At 36.4% G+C, this 24,978-nt stretch overlaps 1 long non-coding RNA gene across 2 annotated transcripts in view; it reads left to right on the top strand.

Moving 5' to 3' along the window:
* The first annotated feature begins 731 nt into the window (after positions 1-731).
* Positions 732-24,978, top strand: part of LOC139437364 (uncharacterized) — a 203,252-nt gene continuing 179,005 nt past the window's right edge. For both annotated transcript variants that reach the window (XR_011647120.1, XR_011647121.1), the window contains exon 1: positions 732-817. This is a non-coding gene — a long non-coding RNA (uncharacterized lncRNA). The remainder of the gene's footprint in view (positions 818-24,978) is intronic.

The following is a 24,978-nucleotide window of genomic DNA, read 5'->3' as shown; positions in this document are numbered from 1 at the left end:
TAGTGATAGTTTACAATATTTTTTCCATTTTTATGATTCTGTATAGCATAATTTTTTCGTGGTATTACTAACCTTTAAGAATGAGACTTAGATCTTTGTAAATAGACAAATGTATGTCAGAGCTTTTGTTGTATATGAAGAAGTCTAGACTCTTTTAATTAACAAAACCATATTATCTCTTTATCATTTTGACTACACAGAAGTACAGATGTTAAAAGAAATGGAAAATTTCACCATGATTACAGAATTCCTCCTTATGGATTTATCAAGCTCCCGGGATATTCAAGTCTTAACGGGTCTGCTATTCTTAGTGATTTTTCTGGGAGCTCTGGCTGGGAATCTTCTAACCATTACTGTTATTTTGATGGACCCACATCTTCACTTACCCATGTATTTCTTTATTGGAAATTTATCCTTTATAGATTTGGGTTGTATCTCAGTTACTGTTCCCAAATATGTTGTGAATTCTCTGACAGGCAGCAATTTGATTTCTCTCAAAGAATGTACTGCTCAGACTTTCCTATTTATCTTATTTACATCCACAGAGTATTTTTTCCTGGTGGTGATGTCCTATGACCGTTATGTTGCTATTTGCCACCCCCTGCATTATGGGGTCATTATGACCTCACATTTGTGCACACAGATAATAGGTGGCTCGTGGACTGTTGGGCTGGTCTATTCTGCAATCCACACAGTCACCATGTTCAGGCTTCCCTTCACAGAATCCAGTGTGATCCATCAATATTTCTGTGACATTCCTCAAGTTATGAGCATCTCATCTCCAACTGTGCAGTTTTCTGAAACTGTGACACTTGCTGTAAGTTCTTGCCTTGTCTTACTCTGCTTTGTCATCTTATTTACCTCATATGTTAAGATATTTTCAACTGTGCTCCAGATGCGTTCTGTGGAAGCCCGTAACAAAGCCTTGTCAACCTGCTCTCCCCAATTAGCTACTTTTGTTTTATTTATCATTTCTGGAATCTTTGCTTGTTTAGGCCCCATCTCAAATGAATCAACAATCTATACCCTCCTTATAGCCATGTTCTATACCATGGTGCCCCCCTTCATAAACCCCATCATCTTTAGCCTGAGGAACAAAGAGATTAAAAGGGCCCTGGGAAGAATGTTTAGTAGGTCTTTCCAGTTAACTCTAAGGGATTCATTTTTTAATGGGAAGTAATGTATCAATAATCAGTGAAGGAAAAATAATATGTATAAAATATCATCTTGAAATTTAGATCAAATTTCTTAAATTACACACTTGATTTTTTAACAAGGAGTAGTTAATCACTGAGCTGAGAATTTGCTTGAATAAAATGTTCTTGTAACTTTTTTCAAATGCAAACTAGTAAATGTAAATATTTAATTTGTGGTATATTCATAATATCCTCATGTAGGTTTAACTGAAGAAAGATCTGGAAGTGTTATTCACTTTCTCATATTCACACTGTATTGGGTGGGAAGTTGGGAAGAAAACTCAGTTCATTCTATCTTGCACATTTATGCCCTATGGTCTCTCAGTATTCACCATCTAATACAATTGTTATTCATGCTCATTACTTGATTACATATAAGAATATATGCTTGAATAGGGAACACTTTTTCAGTTTAACTTACACATTATGTTTATGATATTAAGCATTATGGTTTCTAGATGAATTACATAGGGAAGTCCTTAATCCTATGAATACACCAATCTATATTCCTAACTATGTGCAACATACAGTCTACACAGTAGAGAGATAGCAGTGTGGAGAAAGAAGGCAGTTGATATTCACATTAGGGAAACAGTGATCTACTATCTTGAAGCCATGCAGACAATGAATGAAGACAAAATGTGGAAAATGTATATCATAAAATACTGAAATATCTAATAAAGATTTGATGTATACACTATTCATCATTTATAGTGACAAAAGATAAAGACATGATAGCACTATAATGATGAATTAAGGTATGGACATTTCTGCACATGAGGTCATTTAATAAAACACAATGGGGTGGATTAAAGGGATTCCAGAGATCAGTTACATTGCAGGCTGATGATGATGGCAGATATGTGATGAAATTCCAGAAGTTACACAAGCTTCAGGATCCTTTTGTGATAGAAAAAAGAGTTTGCAAAAACCTGGAAAACTGCCTCTAGTATTATTTATATAGTGTTTAATCCTGTGTACAGTTTTTTCTATCATTCTGTCTGTATGTGTGTGACAGTATATTAACAACAACAAAAAGCTTCTCCTATCTTCCTGGTGTACAGATATGTAGATAACATTGAACTAGGCTAATTTTAATTGAATAAAACTATAACAGTTATTTAATCACCAACTGGACAAAACACACAAGCAGGTGCCCTTCACCTAAAATTGCTATATAAATTTTAATAAATTTGAATGCAAATATCAGTGTGTATTTGATGTTTTATTAATTATAATAAATATTATTGTTAAAAGTCTTAGTAATGTTCATTTGGTTGCTTAACACAATGGTCAGTAAGAATTGTTAAAGTATAAGAAATGGTTTCTTATTGTTCTAACTACTGAAGAGTACATATTAGTACCTACTATTTTTATCCATATCCTAATCCATGACTACCAACACTTAGCTTACTATATTATTTTGATTTCAACCTTATCTTTTTTCATTTATAATCTAATCAGCACTGTATCAAAATTTTGCTTGCATCATATTCTTCATAGAGCATGGCGAAGCTTTCCATTATTGCCTTTCTTTTATTTATATGGTGTGTTTTGTTTTGGTCTGAGTTTTCATGTTTTATATTATTAATTAGAGATTATAATCATAGCCATAGACAAATTATCTTTTCAATATATTATCTTTGTCTATGAATGTGGGCATCTGTCCATAATCCTTTAATTTGAAAAATTTTGAATATTTATTAACTGATGTTTATTACCTCTAAACTGGAACAACAGAAACCATCTCTCATTGTTCTGTTCACCTGTTAATTTTGTCTATTTGTTCTCCTTGATTGAGATAACATTCATTTAGCAACAAATTATTTTTTACAGTATTTTGCGTGTTTACATATTGTTAAAGAAGTTCATAACTATGCAAGTTTGCAAGAGTTTCTTTTTTTCCTATTAGTTCTGTAGTCTGACCTTTTAAAAGTAGAATTTCAATGTTCTTGTGTTCCACAAATATAAAGAAAGAAAGAAAGTATGCAGGTGAATTTTCTTCCTCTGGGAACACAGTATTCCTGTCATCATCTATGAAACAATCTACTTCTATTTTGTTTGGGCAAACTCTTTATTAAGATATTAAATAACCTTAAATATGTGCAAATATTTTTAGCATTGCTCTGTTCCTTTGATATAATTAGTACTGCATCAATACTGTACTGTATTAAGTACTTATTAATATTATGTTTTTTTAACGGTACCACTTCAAAAGATGAGCTGTCTGCCTTGACCATTATGCATCAATTTTAATTTTAGGGTAGATTAATCAGTTCTTCAAAATTTTAAAGATACTACAGAGTGTGATTCCATTTAATACAATATTATTTTTTAGTTGAAACTTTCTTTTATAATAGATTTTGTCCAATACTTGAATATGGCAAATATTTGAAGTGTTCCTTTTTTTCTTCACTAATAATAATTCATGACTTTTACTTTTGATTACATTAAAATTCACCTGATGTGTCTTAGTTTTATTTTTACTTATGAAAATATGTAAATTATTTATGTTTCATATACTGTTGTTCATGATGCTGAAAATAATGTCATATAAAACACTTTACCTAATAACTAAAATAATTTTTATTATGATGTGTAAATAAAAATAACTTTAGGTTATCAATATAGTTATTATGGATATTGCTGTTATTATTATTGCTATTATTGTTATTGATGTTGTTATTTCAAACCTAATAAGATAAATAGCCCTGCTCAATAAGCAGTTTGGACTTATGTCCCCGACTTCTCTCATACTGGTAGAACATAGCCTAAAAATACACTGTATGAATAACTTGCCCCCAATAAACAAGGAACTATCAACAGAATCTCTATTGTAATTACGGTTGTTCTTTTGAGATAAGTAATCACTTGACTATTGTGGATATCCTGATTGAAACACCAAATAATTTTTCTTTCAATCTTCCTCTCAGATACATGTTTACTTAAAGAAGTAATATACTAGAAGGAAAGCTAAAAAACGTCATATGCGACCATGGAACATAGTGAAACCTCATGTGAAATACAAATAAGGGAAATATTGCATGTATGACTTCTTTTAGAAAATATAAATGCAAATAAACTAAAGAGATTTAAATAGCAGCTATATACAGCAGGGGAAACTTAATATAAGTGATAAACGTCAACTGCAGTACCAGACTATGTAATGCAGGAGAAATTATAAGTACTCTTCCTAAAACAGGGCTAAATTTACTTTGGAATTCATTGCAAATTTCGCACTCTTTTATTTCTATTTCCTCCTAATTTCCATCTGTACAACTTCACCAAATAAATTAGACTCAGTAATGTGCTAATAGAAAACACTGTAGTCATTCCCATTTGATATTTCAGACCGATACTGTCAATCATATTTTTCTGGGCTCCTTGTGAAATATTGGTCAGTCATTTTTGATAATAAAATTCGAATGCTATCTAAAAATCACCTTGTTCCTAAAAGAAAAACTCAGTCCAATATCAGTCTCTCCATCCCCAAATTTGGAGCTCCTTTCTATATGGCATTTACAGTCAGGGGAAAAGGATATGTTTAGCTGCTGTTTTTTCTTTTTCTAATTAGAGATATGGGTTGCCAGAAAAATCATGCATAAAATACAATATTCCATATGCCACCTTTTTATTAAAAACCTCCATTAGTGTGGTACACTTGTTACAATTTATAGAAACACACATTTATAATTGTACAATTAATCAAAGTGTATGATTTAAATTTGGGTTCGTTGTGTTGTGCGTTCTCATGTGTATTTGAAATTTTTTATTCTACCAAAATTTTCCCCTTTTAAGCATATGTATAGTTCAGTGCTATTAATTTCATTCACAAAATTGTGCTACCTTTACCACCATCTATTAACAAACCTTTCCATCATCTCAAATATAAACACTATATTTTTTCACTCCCTATTCCCTACCCCCACCCTATCCCCTGGTAACCTATATCCTAGATTCTTACATTATGGGTTGGCTTATTCTAATTCTTTTTTTATCAGTGAGATCATGCATTATTTGTGTATGAAATGGTAAGTCATTGAATTTTTTATTAGTTTTTTCCTTTATTAGAGAAGTTTTGGGTTACAGAACAATCATGCATAAAAATATAAGGTTCCCATTAGTACCCCATCACCAACACACTGCATTGTTGTGGATCAGTTGTTACAATTGATCATAGCATATTTTTATAATTGCACTATTAATGAAAATCTATGGTTCATCTTATGGCCCATACTTTGTGCAGTGTAGTTCCATGGATTATTTAAAATGTTTTTTCTATTACCAAATATACAATTCAACATTTCCCCTTTTAATCATATTCAAATATATATTTCAGTGTTTTAATTCCATTCACAATGTTGTGCTTCCTCACTACCATCCATTACCAAAACATTTCCAGCAATCCAAATAAGAATACTGTACATTTTAAGACTTAACTTCCTATTCTCTAACCTAACCATGTAAACTATATTCTAGATTCTGACTCAAGAAACTTTCATTTCATAATTGTATCAAATCAGTGTGATCAAACAATATTTTTACTTTTATGTCTTGCTTATTTTACTCAGTGTGATGTCATCCATGTTGTGGCATGTTTCAGGACTTCATTACTTTTTGTAACTGATTGATATTCCATTGCATATATATATATATATGTATATATATATAATTTATATATGTATAATTTAATTTATATATATATATAAAATTTATCCATTCATTGGTTGATGGACACTGGGTTGCTTCCATCTTTTGGCAGTTTTGAATAATGCCACTATGAGCATTGGTGTTCAAATACCTGTTTCAGTCCCTGCTTTCAGTTGTTTTGGATATATATCTACTAGTGCTATGAATGGGTCATATGATAGCTCTATACTTAGCTTTCTGAGGAACTACCAAATTGTCTTCCAGAGTGCCTGCACCATTTTAAATTAACACCAGTGATGCATGATTTCATTGCATCCTATTGTTACTACTATACTTGTTATTTTCTGTTTTTACTAGCCACCATTCAAAGGGGTGTGAAATGGTATCTCATTGTGGTTTAGATTTGCATTTCCTTGATGGCTAATGATGTTGAACATTTTTTCATGTTCTTTCTGACCATTTGTAAATCATCTTTAGGGAGAAGTCTGGTCTTTGTCCATGTTTTATTTGTGTTTATTTATTTTTTTGTTAATTTGAAGGATTTCATTATGTATCCTCAATATTAATCTTTTATCTGATATGTGGTTTCTGAATACTTTCTCCTGTTGTATAGGAATCTGTAAATCACTTTGGGTAGAATTGAAATCTTAATAATATTTAGTTTTCCAATACATGAACACAGGATTATCTTCCATTTATTTAGGTCATTTTTTCTAACCACTGCATAGCACTCCATCATGTATATACACCATAGTTTTTAATCCATTCATTGCTTTTTTGAAAATAATTTTAAGATAGGAAAATCAAATTCTCCAACCTTGTTCTTCTTTTAACAGTTGGTTTTTCCCTCCAGGATGCCATACCTACCATATAAATATGCTGATTAGCTTTCCTATTTTTGTAAAGAAGGTTGTTTTAAGTTTGTTTGGGATTGTTTGGAATCTGTAAATGACTTTGTGTAGAATTGAAATCGTAACAATATTTAGTCTTCCAATACATGAATTCAGGATTGTCTTCCATTTATTTAGGTCTTTTATTTTATTTAACAATGTTTTGCAGTTTTCTGTGGACAATTCTCATTTTGTTTGTGATTTCTATGATTATTGCTGTCCTAAGTCCCATTGCAAAAAAAAAAAACCACATCTCTTTTAAATTTCTCTTGAGCATGTCCCACTCCATGGTGCCCCATTCATAAAACCTATCATCAATAGCCTGCAGAATAGAGCTATTAACACTGCCCTAGGAAAAATATTAAGAAGATATTTTGAGTTCCCCAAAATGGATAATATTGATTAAAAATACTTAAAAATGAAATCTGAGTTTAATTACACTTGATATATACATAATTTGAATTATATGTCATTTTTATCTATATATTTTTATTGTTTCCATATGTGTCTTTTTTTCATATGTGTCTTAAGTTTCCATGTTAACCATCAACATTCCATTCTCTACCCTCTTTCTATTTTCTGATAATCTGTATTCAAATTATTAATGCCATGAATTTATGCAATATGTTTAACTCATAATAGCATAATCATATAGTATTTGTCCTTTTGTGTCTAGCTTGCTTCAGTCAACATATTGTACCCCAGTTTCATCCATGTGATCATATGTTTCATGAGTTCATTTCTTCTTACCAATATATAATATTCTGTTGTGTGTATATACCACAATTTGTTTATCCATTCCCCAGCTGATGAATACCTAGGTTGTTTCCAACTTTGGCTGTTATAATTAATGCTTCTGTGGACATCGGTGTGCAGATGTCTATTTGTGTAACTGCTCACTATTCTTCTGGGTATTTCTTGGTCATATGGCAAGTCTATAGTCAACTTCCTTAGTAACTACCAAACAGTCCTCCACAGTAGCTATATCATTCTAAATTTCTACCAACAGGGATAAGCATTCCTATTTCTCCACAGCCTTTCTAACTTTTATACTTTTCCAACTATGGCAGTCTAATAGGTATGAAATGATATCTCATTTTAGTTTTGAGTTGCATTTACATAATTGCTAATGATGTAGAACATTGTGTCATTTTTTGCTTTGCCATTTGTATTTCTTTTTGGACAATGATTTTTCCAAGTTTTTTGCCCATTTTTAATCATGTAGTTTTTCTTTTTTTGTGTTTTTATATTTTTTTAATTTGTGAAGACACATAGATCATAAATTTCTCCACATCAAAGCTACAGTTTCTTCCATTACTAGTCACAATGGTTTTATAGTAGAATACCATTAACTCCACTCTAATCCATATTTTAATCTTCCATCCTGTAGACCCTGGGATGGTGATGTCCACTCTACCTCTATATTAAGAGGGGTCTTAGATCCCTCATGGTTGATGGATGCAATTCTCCTGCTTGGAGTTGTAGGCACTCTTAGTTCCCTGGTATGGTGGCTGACCATCTTCACATCCTTGTTAGCTGACCCGGGTAAGTCCAATAAGCTGGAGAGTAGGAGTTGTGACTCTGTTGAGCCTCAGATCCCATCTGGCACATGGCCAGTCGAGAGATTTAAGTCTCCCGAATATACACCAACCCCAGTGCAAAACGCAGGCTCAGTAAAAGGGACAGAAGAGGCATGTGTAGAAAAGTCACATCCGAGTCCAACTCCATCACACTCAGGAACACAAATTCCCAAGTAGGGTCCACTGACAAGGCACCAAACTCCACAGCCATTTGTCATGACCATAGAAATTATGTGTCTCGGTAGTCCTCAGGAGCACTAGTACCTGGGGTTGCATCTACTCTGGCTGTCACTCAGATGCTACTGAGGCATGTGTACGTGCTACCCTTCTGATGACCTCCTGACTCTTTTTTTAAGACTCTTAGCCCTATAAACTCATTTGTCTTTACCATATCCCACTTTTATTCAGGGTCTTTTTCTAGTTAAATCACCTGTTAGTGATTGGTAATAATCCCTTAGTGCCAGGCTCATCCCCAGGTGTCATGTCCCACACTGAGGGAAAGGCAATGTATTTATATGCTGAGTTTGTCTTAGTCTGGCCACATTTGAACAATATGGAGGCTCTCAGGAGGTAACTCTTAGGCACCCTCCACTTCTAAGCCCAGTTTAAACCTCAGGCACACAGGCTCACAAGAACAGTCATCAGTATCAAGTGCTCATCATTGGACCATCCTTCTTCACTAGTTTTTGCCCTTGCACTTGGGAGATTTTTGCTGTTCCATTGGGGAAAATGACAGAGCTGCCCTGGCTAGGAGATCAGCACTCTCTTAGTTGTCATTTGCAACTGTAACCACTATGAAAATACCCAAGGATTATCTGTACATTTTTATATACCCTACATATATTCCCTGGATACCTCCCTCCCAGTCATGTGTCCCCCATCAATAACACCACACAGCAGCATTCCTCGCCTACCATAGTTAAACATCTCTGTGGTCCAAAACTTCAAAAATGGAGCCTATTATATTGACAAATTCAATTACTTGGAAAATGAAATAATAACGATAGGTTTAAAGATTAGAAATAGAATACATACTAATTCAGAAAATCTAAAATAAAGTAAAAATAAAAATTTTTTTAAATTTATTAAAAAATGAAAACTATCCTCAAACTTTGCTTTTTACATTTAGCCTTTCATAATTAATAGGTGTTACCCTGTATGTACAGTGGCAAGGCAATTATTTCATTTCTTCCTCATTGTCAACATCCTTTTTTTAAAAAAATTTATTTTTTCTTCGAAAAAATTTTAGATCACAGTAAATTCACATATACAATATAGGGGACTCCCATATATCCAACATCAAACACTTTTCCCCCTTCTGCAGCAATGATCATGTTATATTTGCTACTGAGTTGAATGATTTCTTAATCTATCATTGATATTATACCTTTATCAGATATGTGATTTCCTAATATTTTCTCCCATTGAGAAATGTCTTTTGAGGTACAAAAGTGTTTAATTTTGAGGAGGTCCCATTTATCTTTTTCTTTTGTTTCCTGTGTTTTGTGTTTAAAGTTAAGCAAATACCAAGCCCCTCTCGATATAGAGGTGGATCACTGTCCCAGGGTCCACAAGGTGGAGGAATGAAATATAAATTAGAATGGATTTACTGATATCCTACTATAGAACTATTGTGACTACTAATGGAAAAAAATTGTAGCATTGATATGGAGAAAGTGGCCACGATAGTTGCTGAGGGCATGGAGAAGGAAGAAGGGGTATGATGTGGGGCCATATTCAGGACTTGGACTTGTCCTAATGATATTGCAGGGACAGATGGTGGATGTTATATATCCTGTCATAACCCACTGAATGGACTGAGGAAGAGTGTAAACTGCAATGTAAACTATAATCCATGTGGTGCAACAGTGCTCCAAAATGTATTCACCAAATGAAATGAATGTGCCAAAATGATGAAAGAGGTTATTGATGTGGGAGGAGTGGGGTGTGAAGTGTGTGAAGATTTTTCATGTGATGTCTTACTTTGCATGTTGAAAATGTCACTCTCAAGAGAAGAACTGATTCTTTCCCAAAGACCTAAGCCTTCAGGAGAGATTTGGTTGTCTGACCAAAATCTTCAGGTGACTATCCAAGCCTATGAGTCAGTGAGGCTCAATGTGACTCACACCCATGAGTCAGTGTGGCCTTAGCTGTAACCATCCTCACCAAGTCTTGGGATGAAGGATATGAAGGGTACAAAAAGATAATACATCAATCCCAAAAATATATTTAGTAATTAACACCATCCAGAAAATGATGTAAGTTCCCAAAGAGCCCCACCCATAGATGGGTTGGGCAAGGATCCTTGAGGTGGTGGTGTTGGTCTCAAAATCCAAATGAGGGAAGACTATCTGTTCTCTCATTCTTGAGCCAGAATTTCAAGGGAACTTGGTCATTTCTACAGCGGTACCTCTACAAAGCCCAATGATATTTTTTTTTTCCCTCCGTTTACCCATTGAAATATAACCTTGGTATAGAGACATTTGCCCCCCATGGAGACAAAGGGACTTCAGTGGAATAGTAAAATTTTCATGTAAAATTCCTGGAGGTTCCTCTGATCCATCCCAATGCTCACAAAGATAGGCAGAGAAATACCTTTGTTAAGCACAGACCTCTATAGTCCTCCAGGCCACAGCTGTGCCACCCATTTATTTGTGCTGAGGGAAAAGTGAGCAGAAAGGCTGGCAGAGCAGCTGTTTAAAGGACTATCAGGGTGCCAAAGGAAGGGCCAACTTGAGTTTGAGCAGTGCAGAGACTTTTCTGAAAAGGAGAGGTAGCACCTTCAAATTGAGGTGAGACCACAGAAACACACATCCTGTGATTTTCAGAGAAGTTGAGTGAGGTGGGTCAGTTGTTACCCTAGAATTCTTCCCCTCTTCCCATCTTAGCTTTTTAATTTTTGAGGAAAGAGGAGCATGTGATGGTGATGTGGCCTGCATTGTCCTCAGGCCACCTGAAACACCCAGACAGATCCTCTTCTGCTTCTACAGCTACCTCTGCTGGGATGCTGTTCAAGAGAGAGCAGAACAGGCCTTTTCTCTATGGGACAACTTGAGAGTTCCTATCAAAGGATGCTTCCAATATGCATATTTTAAGTTCTATGTTATTTTAGCTAGAAAAATACCATTTTAATTATTAATTTTTCAAAGTGAGGCTTTACCCTTGTAAGTCATTAACTGCTTTCATCTTGAATAAGATTTTTATTAGGACAGAAATCTCTTCTACAAACAAGGAATGACTTTTATACTATTTTACCTTTAAACTCTGTTGTTGACATGGATGACTGTATCTAATTTTCTAGTTAAAAAGCACTTACATTATTCAGATAGATATAATTTAATTAGGATGTATTATATTTTTAAATCTCACTCCCATACAATTTTTTAAATATAACCTCAAGATTTTATTGACTTCATAATGAAACAATGAACCTTACATGTATATTATTTTACTCTTTCTCTTCTTGTGTTCACACAGTTATAAAAGTTTATACATTTTTATAGCCAGTATTCTCTTGGAACTGTACATAGATCCTATGCATTGAAGTCTCAGCACAACTTTCATTGTAGTTTTAACCTTCTTCCAAAAAAAAAAAAAAAGAGCTTAATCTGTTCACCATAGCTGCTTTGCTTCCAGTAATAGCCACTTTCCCTGGGCATATATAAAAATCTGAACCTTTTTGTATTGTGTTAGTTTGTAAGTTTGGTGCTTGCCACACTTCTTAAAGAAAATTTGTTGGGTTTTAGGAAGGTTCCCCATGTTTACAGGAGCACTATTAGCATGAAAATCACCCTCGGATATTTTTGCAGAATTTTGACTTACCTACTAATTTATTTTTGAAGTAACTGATTTGTTGGAAATGTATCATGTTTTTTTTTTTAAATCAAATACCATTTTTGCAGCAATCTGTCTCCCACAGCTTCCTTTCCTACTTTCTTACTTTACTAATTTAGACCAATATTTTTCTCTGTATATCTCTCATGCTAATTCTTCCTTTCAGTGACCATTTGAAGTGGATAGCTCATAGTCCATTCATTCAGGCATAGTCTAAAAAGTGCATGCTGGCATTAGGGAGTTGAAAACTTGAAATCCATGACATTTTAAATCCTCATATCCGAAACAATTTTCCTGGTTAAGATAATATCTTTAATATCTCTTTATATTTTATGTCATGATTAAATATGTAGGTTTTGCTTTTGTCTTCAATTTCATATATTTCATTTCAAACAGAACAGTGTGCTTTTCTTACAAATATAAAGTTAGTATTTATGCATAATAGTTTGATATCCATTTGCTCTACTTTCCTATTCTTTCCATTATTTTCAGATATTACCATTCCTAATTCAACCTTCTTTATGATATCTTGCTAATAGCAGAATTGATTTCAGAATAAGGGAGAAGAAAAATATGAACTTCCCAAACATACCAAGTGATTAAATCTCATAAGTGTGATTCGAAAACACCTTCAGTGTTACTTTCTCATTTTCTTTGGTATTACACCTAGCCTTTCTCAGATTGGGAATAAATATATAAGAACATATACATAAAAACATAAGGAGTTGTACTAGAATCAGTTTTTCTATTTATCCGTTATCCATTTTGGTCATTTCACTCTGTCTTTTGAGAAGTTTTTCAGCATCACATCAATATTGTTACTGGTTTTGAATTCCACACATTAAGTGTATTTTCAGCTGTTTATCTGTTATTACTCTTCATCATTACTATAGTATTTCAAATCAGACAAAAATTTTAAAGTGGATCCATGACCAAAATAATATAACCACAAGCATACACATATTCCTAGAAGTAATACATAAATGAATAGACACAGATAGAAAATTGCATAGATATTCATAGAAGAATGGATTAGATAGATAGAAAGATTGATATAGTAAATTTATACCCCAAGGGCAATGTACTTTTTTATGAGCTATTTTTTATTAGAGAACAATCATGCATAAATGCAGGATTTGGATATTCCCCCCTATTATTAATAACTTGAAATGGTAGGTAAATTTATTGTAATTATTTTATAATTGCATTCTTTACTATAGTCCATGGTTTAACCTATAATTCATTATTTGCATTGTGCAGTTCTGTTTTAGTTTCCTGGACTGCTCAAGCGAATATCATATAATGGGTTGGCTAAAAAAAATGAAAAATTATTTACTCATGGGCTTGAGGCTAAAAGAAAGTTCAAATCTAGATGTCATCAAGGAATTACTAGGATTCTAGGACTGGATGCTGGCAATCCTTGATCCTCAGCTTGTCACATGGCAAGACGCATGGCAGCATGTACTGACCTTGCACTTCTCTTCTTTTTTTTTTTTTATTTAGATCATCTTTAATTAATTAATTAAAATTAATTAGGTCATAATTTAGGTCAAATTTAATTAAGTGCTTTGCAGTTTTCAGTGTACAGGTCATTCATCTCTTTATTTAAACTCATTATCAGGTATTTTATTCTTTTAGAGGCTATAGTGAATGGAATGTTTTAGAAGATATTTTTTATTTTTTCAAATGTACTTAGGTTATAGAAAATGTTACACAAAAAAATAAGGGATTTCCAAATGCCGCATTCCACACACCTCCCACCCTTCCCCACATTAACAACTTCTTTCATTAATATGGTACATTCATTGCAATTGATGAACGCTTTTGGAGCATTGCCAGGAAGCATGGATTATAGCTTACATTCTTTCTACTCACTCTCATTCAATTTTTTAGGATATATAGCGGCCTGTATCTGTTTTTGTAGTGTCAGTAAAGACAATTTCATGTTCCAAAAATGCTCCCATATTACACCTCTTTTTCCCTTTCTCTGCCTTCAGCACCTCCAGCAGCCACTGTCTCCACATCAATGATATAATTTCTTCCATTGCTGGAATACCAGTAAGTCTATAGTAGAATGTTAGTAAGTCCATTCTCATCCATATTTTATTCCCCAATCCTGAGGATTCTGGGATGGGAATACCTACTCCACCTCTAATTGAGAGGAGGCTTCAATCCCATATGGCTGATGGATGGGACTCTCTTGCTTGCAGTTGTAGACTCCCTCAGTTTCTTGGTATGGTGGATGTCCATCCCCACCTCCTTGTTAGTTACCCTGGGTGATGTCAATGAACTGCAGAGTAGTTGTTGCAGCTACTAGAATTGATGTTTAATGCCCATTTCAGAGTGTTCTTTCCTAGTATGGAAAAACAACTGATTTTTTTTAGTGTTTATCTTATACTGTAGCTTTTCTGAATTTATTTCCTCTAGTAGATTTCTTTTTTTTTTTTTGTTACAGTGTAGATTTATTTATTTATTTATTTTTACATTTTTTTAATTGATTTTGTAATAATATTACATTAAAAATATATATGTGAGGTCCCATTCAACCCCACCCCCCCCACCTCTCCCCCCCCCCCCCCCCCAGCAACACTCGTTCCCATCATCATGACACATCCATTGCATTTGGTAAGTACATCTTTGGTCATCTCTGCACCTCATAGTCAATGGTCCACATCATGGCCCATACTCTCCTCCATTCCATCCAGTGGGCCCTGTGAGGTTTTACAATGTCCGGTGATTTCCTCTGAAGCACCATCCAGGGCAGCTCCATGTCCCAAAGACGCCTCCACCTCTCATCTCTTCCTGCCTTTCCCCATACCCATCAGCCACCATGTCCACTTTTCCCAATCCAATGCCACCTCTTCTATGTGGACATTGGATTGGTTGTGTCCATTGCACCTCTATGTCAAGAGGAGGCTCAGATTCCACATGGATGTTGGATGCAATCCTCCCACTTTCAGTTGTAATCACTCTAGGCTCCATGGTGTGGTGGTTGTCCTTCTTCAACTCCATCTTAGCTGAGTGTGATAAGTCCAATAAATCATATTGTAGGTGCTGGAGTCTGTTGAGGCTCAGGACCTGGCTATCACATTGTCAGTCCAGAGATTCAAACCCGCTAAATATATCTTAAACCCCAACATTAACTGCACCTCCATCACCTTAGCATGAAAGTCTTATGAAGGAAGATCCCATCTGAGTCCAGATTCATCACACATAAACACCAGTTCCAAAAAGGGGCCATCTGACCTGGTAGTTAACCCCATCGGCCATGACCATAACTCCCATGGGTCTCTTTAGCCCTCGAAGGAACCGATATCTGGGGGTTGTATCTGCTTTATCTGTCTCTCTGACTCTGCTCAGTTGTGCATGAGGGCAATCCTTCTGCCAGCCTCCAGACTCTTTTTTAGAAACTCGTAGCCATATAAACTCATTTCTCTTTTCCATTTCCCCCTTACTTTAGGTCAAACAGCATTTTAAAGTCATGTTATTTTATGTAGACAGGGATATTCTGCTGATCCACATTGAACCTTCCGTATAAGGTCATTTTCCAGTTCCATCATCAGTTGGTAGTTGATAGTGGTCCCTCGGTGCCAGGGAGGCTCATCCCTGGGTGTCATGTCCCACGCTGGGGGGAAGGCATTGCATTTACATGCTGAGTTTGGCTTCGAGACTGGCCACATTTGAGTAACATGAAGGCTGACAGGAGGAAATTCCCAGGCACAATGTTGCTCTAGGCCTTGTTCTTATTTTAGGCTTATCAGCTCACAAGCATAGTCATTAGCATCAGGGGCTCACTGTTGAACCCTCACTCCCTCCCGGTCCCCACCGCTGTACCTGGGAGACTATCGCTGCTCCCCTAGGGACCACGACAGAACACCATTGGCCAGGAACCCAGTACCCCCGCTGCTGTGGTTTTTAATTGTTGCCACTATGAGTATATCCAAACATTACCATGCACCCTGGACATATGTTCTGTACAGCTCCCTGTCAGCCATATATTACCTGTCATTGGTATCCCATACCAGTATCCCTCCATTGCCATTGTTGAAACACTCTGTGATCCAGAACTCCCCGAAATTTGAAGCCCAATATAATGTCATGGTCCCTTACTAGGGAATGGCATATAGCGATGGATTTAAAGGTTAGATAAAGAACTTGGATAAAGTTAGATAAAGAACTTAGATAAAGAATGTTGACTTGAAAAAATTCTACATCATATCTTTCCCCCCCCCCCCCCCAATTATTCAGCTTCTCTTCACAGGAGTCCTAGACCACAGCAATGCATATATATAATATACAGCACTCCCATACATCCACCACAAAACCTTTTTCCTTCCACAGCGATACTCTTACACCCTATTCATATCATATTTACTTAACGTGATGTACAGAGTCTGAGACATTAGCTTTCTAACAAGGTGACATCTGTGCTTACATTATGGTGCATACTTTAGGATATACAGTTCTTTACATTCTTAGTTATCCTATGTTTTACATTATGGTTTACATTATCAGTCTGTCATCTCCTATATGTTATGGTGTAATATTACATGTTTTATATCCATTCTTGTGTACTCTCAAGAAACTCCTCTCTTATCCCCCATTTACCTTGGTTCCACACATTTAACGTCCATTTTCCCTTCCACCTTGGTGCCCACAGTGACAGCCAACCTCTGTTTCCTGAGGAGCCACTTCCAGAGATAGATGGAATAGTGTTCAGGACTTAACTTGCTCAACTGCCCCAATGCCCTGGGAGCCACCCTTGCTCTCGAGGGATACAGTTCCCTCTATTTGGTGGCATTAGTCCTCCCCAGGATGTGGGTCCACCCCCACTCTCACTACTTGGGTTTCTACCCCATGGTGACACCCACTCTGGCAGAATGAGCATTTAGACATTCCCCAGGAGCCCGTCCTGCATCAGACCCCCCCTCTGAGCATTCTAAACAGGTAACCCTCTTTATTATATTTTGATATGATTTTCTCGGCATTTTACTCTCCACCAACACCTGACCCTCTCCTGTGTTCGTATGCTACCCCTCCCTCCCCCCACTTTTGGGCAATGTTACCCATCCGTCCCTCCCCAGCCACCCTCAAACCCCCAAAGCCCCAACCAAAGGCAACCCCTTGCCCCCCTTTTATCTCTTCTTTGTGTTCATACTTACCACCATCTCGTCTTAAATTCCACCCCTGCAGACATCAGCTCATATCCTTCCTCCACCCTCCGATTTCCTGTAAGCCTATCGTTCAGTCTCTTGCTATCTAAGGCAGCTTGTTTATTTCATATCATTGAGGTCATGTAGTATTTGTCCTTCAATGTCTGGGTTGCTTCACTCAACATAAGGTTCTCAAGATTCATCCATGTTATCACATGTGTTTGTAGTGTGTTTGTTCTTACAGCCGAGTAGTATTCCATTGTGTGTATATACCACATTTTATTGATCCACTCATCTGTTGATGGGCATTTGGGTTGATTCCAACTTTTGGCAATAGTGAACAATGCTGCTATGAACATTGGTGTACATATATCTGTTTGTGTCCTTGTTTTCAGTTCTGCTGGGTATATACCCAGCAGTGGTATTGCTGGGTCATATGGCAAATCTATGGCTAGTTTTTTGAGAAACCGCCATACTGTCCTCCAGAACGGTTGGATCCTTCTGCATTCCCACCAGCAGTGGATGAGTGTTCCCCTTCCTTCACATCCTCTCCAGCACTTGTATTCTTCTGTTTTTTTCATAGCTGCCAATCTTATGGGTGTAAGATGGTATCTCATGGTAGTTTTGATTTGCATTTCCCTGATAGCTAGAGATTTGGAACATTTTTTCATGTGCTTTTTTGCCATTTGTATTTCTTCTTCGGAGAAGTGTCTGTTTAAGTCTTTTTCCCATTTTATAAATGGGTTGTTTATCTTTTTATTTTCAAGATATAGAAGTTCTTTATATATGCACGTTATAAGTTTCTTATCAGATATATGATTGCCAAATATTTTCTCCCACTGTGTGGGCTCCCTTTTTACTTTCTTGACAAACTCCTTTGAGGTGCAGAAGGCTTTAATTTTGAGGTAGTCCCATTTATCTATTAGTTCTTTTGCTGCTCAAGCTTTTGGTGAGATATTCATAAATCCATTTCCTATTACAAGGTCCTGTAGATGTTTCCCTACACTGCTTTCTAAGGTTTTTATGGTCTTGGCTCTTATATTTAGGTCTTTGATCCATCTTGAGTTGATCTTTGTAAAAGGTGTGAAATGGTAATCCTCTTTCATTCTTCTACATATGGCTATCCAGTTCTCCAGACACCATTTGTTGAATAGGCCACTCTCTCCCAGTTGAGAGGGTTTGGTGGCTTTATCAAATATTATGTGGCTGTGTATGTGAGGTTCTATATCAGAGCTTTCCATTCGATTCCATTGGTCTATGTGTCTCTCCTTATGCCAATACCATGCTGTTTTCACCACTGTAGCTTTGTAGTATGTTTTGAAGTCAGGTAGTGTGATTCCTCCAATTTCATTTTTCTTTTTCAGTATGTCTTTGGCTATTCGGGGTCTCTTTCCTTTCCAAATAAATTTCATAGTTAGTTTTTCTAGTTCCTTAAAGAAGGCTGCATTGATTTTTATTGGGATTGCATTGAATGTGTAGATCAGTTTTGGTAGGATAGACATCTTAATAATATTCAGTCTTCCTATCCATGAACAAGGAATAGTCTTCCATTTATTTAGGTCTTCTTTGATTTCCTTGAACAATCTTGTATAGTTCTCAGTGTATAAGTTCTTTACCTCTTTAGTTAAATTTATTCCTAAGTATTTGATTTTTTTATTTACTATTGTGAATGGTATTTGTTTCTTGATTTCCTCCTGATCTTGGTCATTATTAGTGTACAGAAATGCTACTGATTTTTGCGCATTGATCTTATAACCTGCGACTTTACTAAACTCATTTATGAGTTCTAGAATCTTCGTTGTAGATCTCTCAGGGTTTTCTATGTATAGGATCATGTCATCTGCAAATAATGAAATTTTGACTTCTTCCTTTCCAATTTGAATGCCTTTTATTTCTGGTTCTTGCCTCAGTGCTCGAGCAAGTACTTCTAAGACAATGTTAAATAGGAGCGGAGACAGTGGGTATCCTTGTCTTGTTCCTGAGTTTAGAGGGAAGGAGTCTAGGATTTCTCCATTGTAAACAATATTGGCTTTAGGTTTTTCATATATACTCTTTATCATGTTCAAAAAATTTCCTTGTATTCCAATCTTTTGGAGTGTTTTTATCAAGAAAGGGTGCTGTATTTTGTCAAATGCTTTTTCTGCATCAATAGATATAATCATGTGATTTTTTTCCTTCAATCTGTTTATATGGTGTATTACGTTGATTGATTTTCTTATGTTGAACCATCCTTGCATACCTGGGATGAATCCCACTTGGTCGCGGTGTATAATACGTTTAATGTGTTGTTGAATACGATTAGCAAGTATTTTGTTAAGTATTTTTGCGTCTAGATTCATTAGAGAAATTGGTCTGTAATTTTCCTTTCTTGTGATGTCTTTGTTTGGCTTTGGTACTAGGGTAATGTTGGCATCGTAGAAGGAGTTGGGTAATGTTCTTTCTGTTTCGATTTTTTGGAATAGTTTCAGCAGGATTGGTGTCAGTTCTTTCCGGAATGTTTTGTAGAATTCACCTGTGAAGCCATCTGGCCCTGGGCTCTTCTTAGTTGGGAGATTTTTCATAACTGATTCTATCTCTCTGCTTGTGATTGGTTTGTTAAGATCATCAATTTCTTCTTTTGTCAATATGGGCTGCTTATGTGTTTCTAGGAATTTGTCCATTTCCTCTAGATTGTCATTTTTGTTGGAATATAGTTTTTCAAAATATCCTCTTATGATAGTCTTTATTTCTGTGGGGTCAGTGGTGATATCGCCTTTCTCATTTCTTATTTTGTGTATTTGCATCTTCTCTCTTTTTTTCTTTGTTAGTGTTGCTAAAGGTTTGTCAATTTTGTTAATCTTCTCAAAAAACCAGCTCTTGGTCTTGTTTATCTGTTCAAGTGCTTTCTTATTTTCTATTTCATTTAGTTCTGCTCTTATCTTTGTTATTTCCTTCCTTCTTCTTCCTGTTGGGTTACTTTGTTGTTGTTTTTCTAATTCCTTCAAATGTGCAGTTAGTTCTTCAATTTTTGCTTTTTCTTCTTTTTTGATATATGAATTTATGGCTATAAACTTCCCTCTCAGTACTGCTTTTGCTGCATCCCATAAATTTTGGTATGTTGTGTTATCATTATCATTTGTTTCAAGGTAGTCATTGATTTCTTTTGAGATTTCCTCTTTGACCCACTGTTCTTCTAAGAGTGTGCTGTTTAATTTCCAAATTGTGGTGTGAAATCTGGGCTTCTGTCCCTTGCAAATCTCCAGCTTGACTCCACTGTGGTCAGAGATAATGTTTTGTATGATTTCAATCTTTCTGAATTCGTTCAGCCTTTCTTTGTGGCCTAGCATATGATCTATCTTGGAGAATGATCCATGTGCGCTTGAGAAAAATGTATATCCTGCTGTGTTTGGGTGTAGCGATCTATATATATCTATTAGATCCAGCTCCTCTAATATACTTTTCAGATGTTTTGTTTCTTTATTGATTCTCTTTTGAGATGTTCTGTCCAGAGTTGATAGTGGTGTATTAAAATCTCCCACTATAATTGTAGATGTATCTATTCTTTCACTTAGTTTTTCCAATGTTTGCCTGACGTATTTAGAGGCACCCTTGTTAGGGGCATAGATATTTATGATTGTTCGATCTTCTTGACAGATTTTTCCTTTCACTAAAATGTAGTATCCTTCTTTGTCTCTCACAATTGTTTCACATTTAAAGTCTATTTTGTCTGATATTAATATAGCTACTCCTGCCTTTTTTTGGTTATTGTTAGCTTGTATGATTGTTTTCCAGCCATTCACTTTCAATCTCCATGCGTCTCTGGGTCTAAGATGTGTCTCTTGTAGAAAGCATATGGATGGGTCATATTTCCTTATCCAATGTCCCAGTCTGAATCTTTTGATAGGTGAGTTTAATCCATTGACATTCAGTGTTATTACTGTCAAGGAATTATTTGTGCTAGCCATATTTTGATTGGATTTGTGTTTGTCATATTTTGTTTGTATATTTTTTTGTCTTTTTTGTTATTGTTGTTGGTCTTATACTCTCCTCCAACTCTGCCTTTCCTGTTTTTTCCTTTCTTCCTGTAGAACTCCCTTTAGAATTTCTTGAAGGGGAGGTTTCTTGTTGGTATACTCTTTCAGTTTCTGTTTGTCTGCGAATATTTTGAACTCTCCATCATGTTTGAATGCTAATTTAGCTGGATAGAGTATTCTTGGTTGGAAATTTCTTTCCTTTAGTACCTTGACTATATCATACCACTGCCTTCTTGCCTCCATGGTTTCAGAAGAGAAATCAGCACTTAATCTAATTGAGCTTCCCTTGTATGTGATGGTTTTCTTTTCTCTTGCTGCTTTTAGGATTTTCTCTTTGTCTTGAGCATTGGATAATTTGACAAGTATATGTCTTGGGGTGGGCCTGTTGGGGTTTATGACTTGTGGAGTGCGCTGTGCTTCTTGTATATGTACATCTGTCTCTTTCAGTAGATTTGGGAAGTTTTCAGCCATTATTTCCTGCAGCATTCCTTCTGACCCCTTTCCCTTCTCTTCACCTTCTGGAATGCCTATAATACGTATGTTTGAGCGTTTTGCATTGTCATTCAGGTCCCTAAATCCTAACTGGATTTTTTCTATCTTCTTATTGACCCCTTCTACTATCTGTTTGATTTCTGAAGTACTGTCTTCCACATCACTAATTCTCTGCTCTGTCTCTTCTAGTCTGCTGATATTTGCTGCAAGTGTATTTTTGATTTTTTGAACTGTGGTGTCCATTCCCATCATATCTGTTATCTTTTTGTGTATGTCTGCAATTTCCCCTCCAAGTGATGTCTTCATGTTGTTAACCTCTTTCATTACTTCATCAAATTTGTCGGTGATAAATGTTCTGAGATCTTTCATTGCTTGTGCCAAGTTTTGCTCCCCTTCGTGATTATTGGTTTGTTGATTGGATTCAGCCATGTTTTCCTGATTACTGGTTTGGTTTGTAGATTTTTGTTGCTTTCTGTTCATCTCTTTATCTTGACGGATTTAATCAGTTCCTTAGCTTCTTTGTCTGCTCTTGGAGGTTAATTAGCTGTTATTTTTGCATAGGTGTTATATCTTCTCTTTGTCACTTTTTTCTTCTTATTCTAGTTTCTTGTTGTTGGTTAAGTTCACTTTAAAGGAAAGTATTAGTGTTGGGGGAAGGCAATTGTGTAAGCAAGGGAAAAGTGTAAAGTAATATTGGTGATATATGTTAGCAAAGCAAGAATATGAGATCTGGGAGGATGGAGGTTAGATTTATGTAAATTGTGTAGAGTTATAGCAGTAGGTAGAGTACCTATTATGAGGTAGGTGATTGAATATGGTAGGATTATGGTATGAGCTAAAAAGCTATTGATTTCGTGAGAGAGGGAAAGAGAAAAAAAATGGTAATAGTTTCAAGAGTGGATAACAGACAGAAAACAAAACATAGGTATTAGAAGTTAAGACTTAGACCCTTCGTGGATCGAAGAAAGGGAGGTGGGAGGTGGAATATGGGAGAGCCAGTAGATGGTGGCGGGTATCAAGGTATAGGGGGAAGAGGATAGTGCAGGTAGGCTAAATCAGTTCACACAGAAATGAGGCAGTGGAGGATGAGAAAACCCCAGCGAATGTGAGGTGTTTCCTGCCGCACCTATTTTATAATTGAGTTAAAATAAACTAAGTAGAATATGAGGGACAAGAGGGAGAGAGACAACAGAAAAAAAGAAAGAAAAAAAAAAAAGAAAGTGGGGGGGAAGGGACGAGAGGAAGAAAGTAGAAGGGGATGGGCAAGGGGTGGGGAACAGATAGGGGAAAGAAAAAAAAAACAGATATGCACGACCCAGAATTAAAACACCCACTTCACAGCACCTACCACGAAAAAAAGCCTTAAATAACTGAGTAAAAGAAAGACTTTGGGGGATACGCTGTGAGAGAAGACTAGGGGATAATGCGGTGTTAGCAATCAGGAAATTGAGAAAAGTAAAGAATAAGTCAAAATGAAAATAAAGACAAAACAAAATGAAACGATAAGGAAAGAACGCCAACGTTGAAGGCTAGGGTATTTAAGGACCTCAGATGGACCTCAGTGCGTGATGGATTCAGGGATGGAAAGTCTGAGATATTGAGGTCTCAAGAGATGTGAGTCTCTGTGGTGTGGGCCACCAGATTTTAGGGAATTCAGACTTGGCACCCTCCAATCTGGTCTACAGGAAGCCTGGGAGCCCCGCAGTGTAATACAGCCCTCTGGGATCCCCTCAGCTGGGTGCCAGCCTTAAGGGGGAAGTCAGATCCGCAAACTTTATATTATGACTGAACCCTGCAATTCATTTACTTAGCTGGGCTCATTAGTATATTTCACTTCAGCTTTTAGACAGCTCCCGTCCTGTGATTCCAAACCTCTGCCACTAGAGGGCGCCTCTACACCGCAGCCACTTTGCTAGTACAGATCTGAAGCCGGGCCTGTGACGCCGAAAACAGATTCGAAAATCGGATTTCCCAAGCTTCGCAAAATATTCCCTAATCTGCTTCCATACGTATCCCCCTCCCTTGCCGCAGCCTAATACAACTTTCTGATTACGTCTCTTTATTGCCTACAGCCTATTTGGGTCGGAGACCGGCTGCCGGGCTTTTGGGGGCGGGGCTTCAGGCAGAAGCACTATTGTTTATTTTCGCAATCATAAGTTTCTCCCGCTTCAAAACAAAGCACCGTCTATCTTCCCAAATCCCACTGCAAAGGCGACCCGTCGCATCAACCCGTGCACAGCTCGCTCAGAGCTCGTGAACTCCTCGACAGCTCAGAGCCGTGTAAAATCGGTGCCGCTGGGCTGAACCACGACTCCCCCCACCCCCAGCAGGGAGGAGCCCGCGCGGGTCTCACCCACAGGCAATAGAACCCAAACTATATCTACTAGACCAATCCTCTCTGTTACCTTTCCACCCAATCCATGTCCAGGCACTTCTGCCCTGCAAAAATCCCGAAAAAGCCCGGCTTTGGAAAGCCTCCAGCCATGCCCAACCGTCTCCTCCCGGGACCTACCGCAAAGGCAAGTTCACTCAGTGACCATCTTGCCTCACTTCTCTTCTTGATTCTGTTGATTTTGGCTTCTACGTTATACCTTTGTGGGTCTTTAGATGTCTGAGTTTCTTTCTGCCCATAAAGGTCTCCAGTAATTGGATTAAAATAGGTGACACCTTAACTGAATGACCTCTGGCGTGATGACAGCAAAACTCTGTGATGAAATTGAGAGTCTCTGAGTGTACACGGTATGGGGCCATATAACATAGTGAACTCTGATTAACAGCACAAATATGAGAATATGGTATATACATATGATGAAAGACTATTTAGCTGTCAGAAGAAATGAAGTTGGGATGCATATGATATCATGGATGAACCTGAGGACATTACATTGAGTGAAATAAGTCATAGGAACAGACACTGTATGGTCTCAGTTATATGAACTAAATATAATGATTAAATTTATGGAGTTAAGCTATAAAGAATTGGTTACTAGGAGACAGAATATGGCTTGAGAAAGGGGTGTGTGATCCTGGAGGTATGTAGACTATTTCATAAGGTGGATTACAAATGTGTGGAAATGGCTAGAGTTGATAACACATTATCATGAGTATAATTAACACTGCCAATTTATAAATGTGAATGTGGTTGACAGGGGTAGTCAGAGGAGGTTAAT

Source organism: Dasypus novemcinctus, chromosome 22 (genome assembly GCF_030445035.2).
Source record: "Dasypus novemcinctus isolate mDasNov1 chromosome 22, mDasNov1.1.hap2, whole genome shotgun sequence".
Classification (NCBI taxonomy): domain Eukaryota; kingdom Metazoa; phylum Chordata; class Mammalia; order Cingulata; family Dasypodidae; genus Dasypus; species Dasypus novemcinctus.
This window is presented reverse-complemented; position numbering and strand designations above follow the sequence as displayed.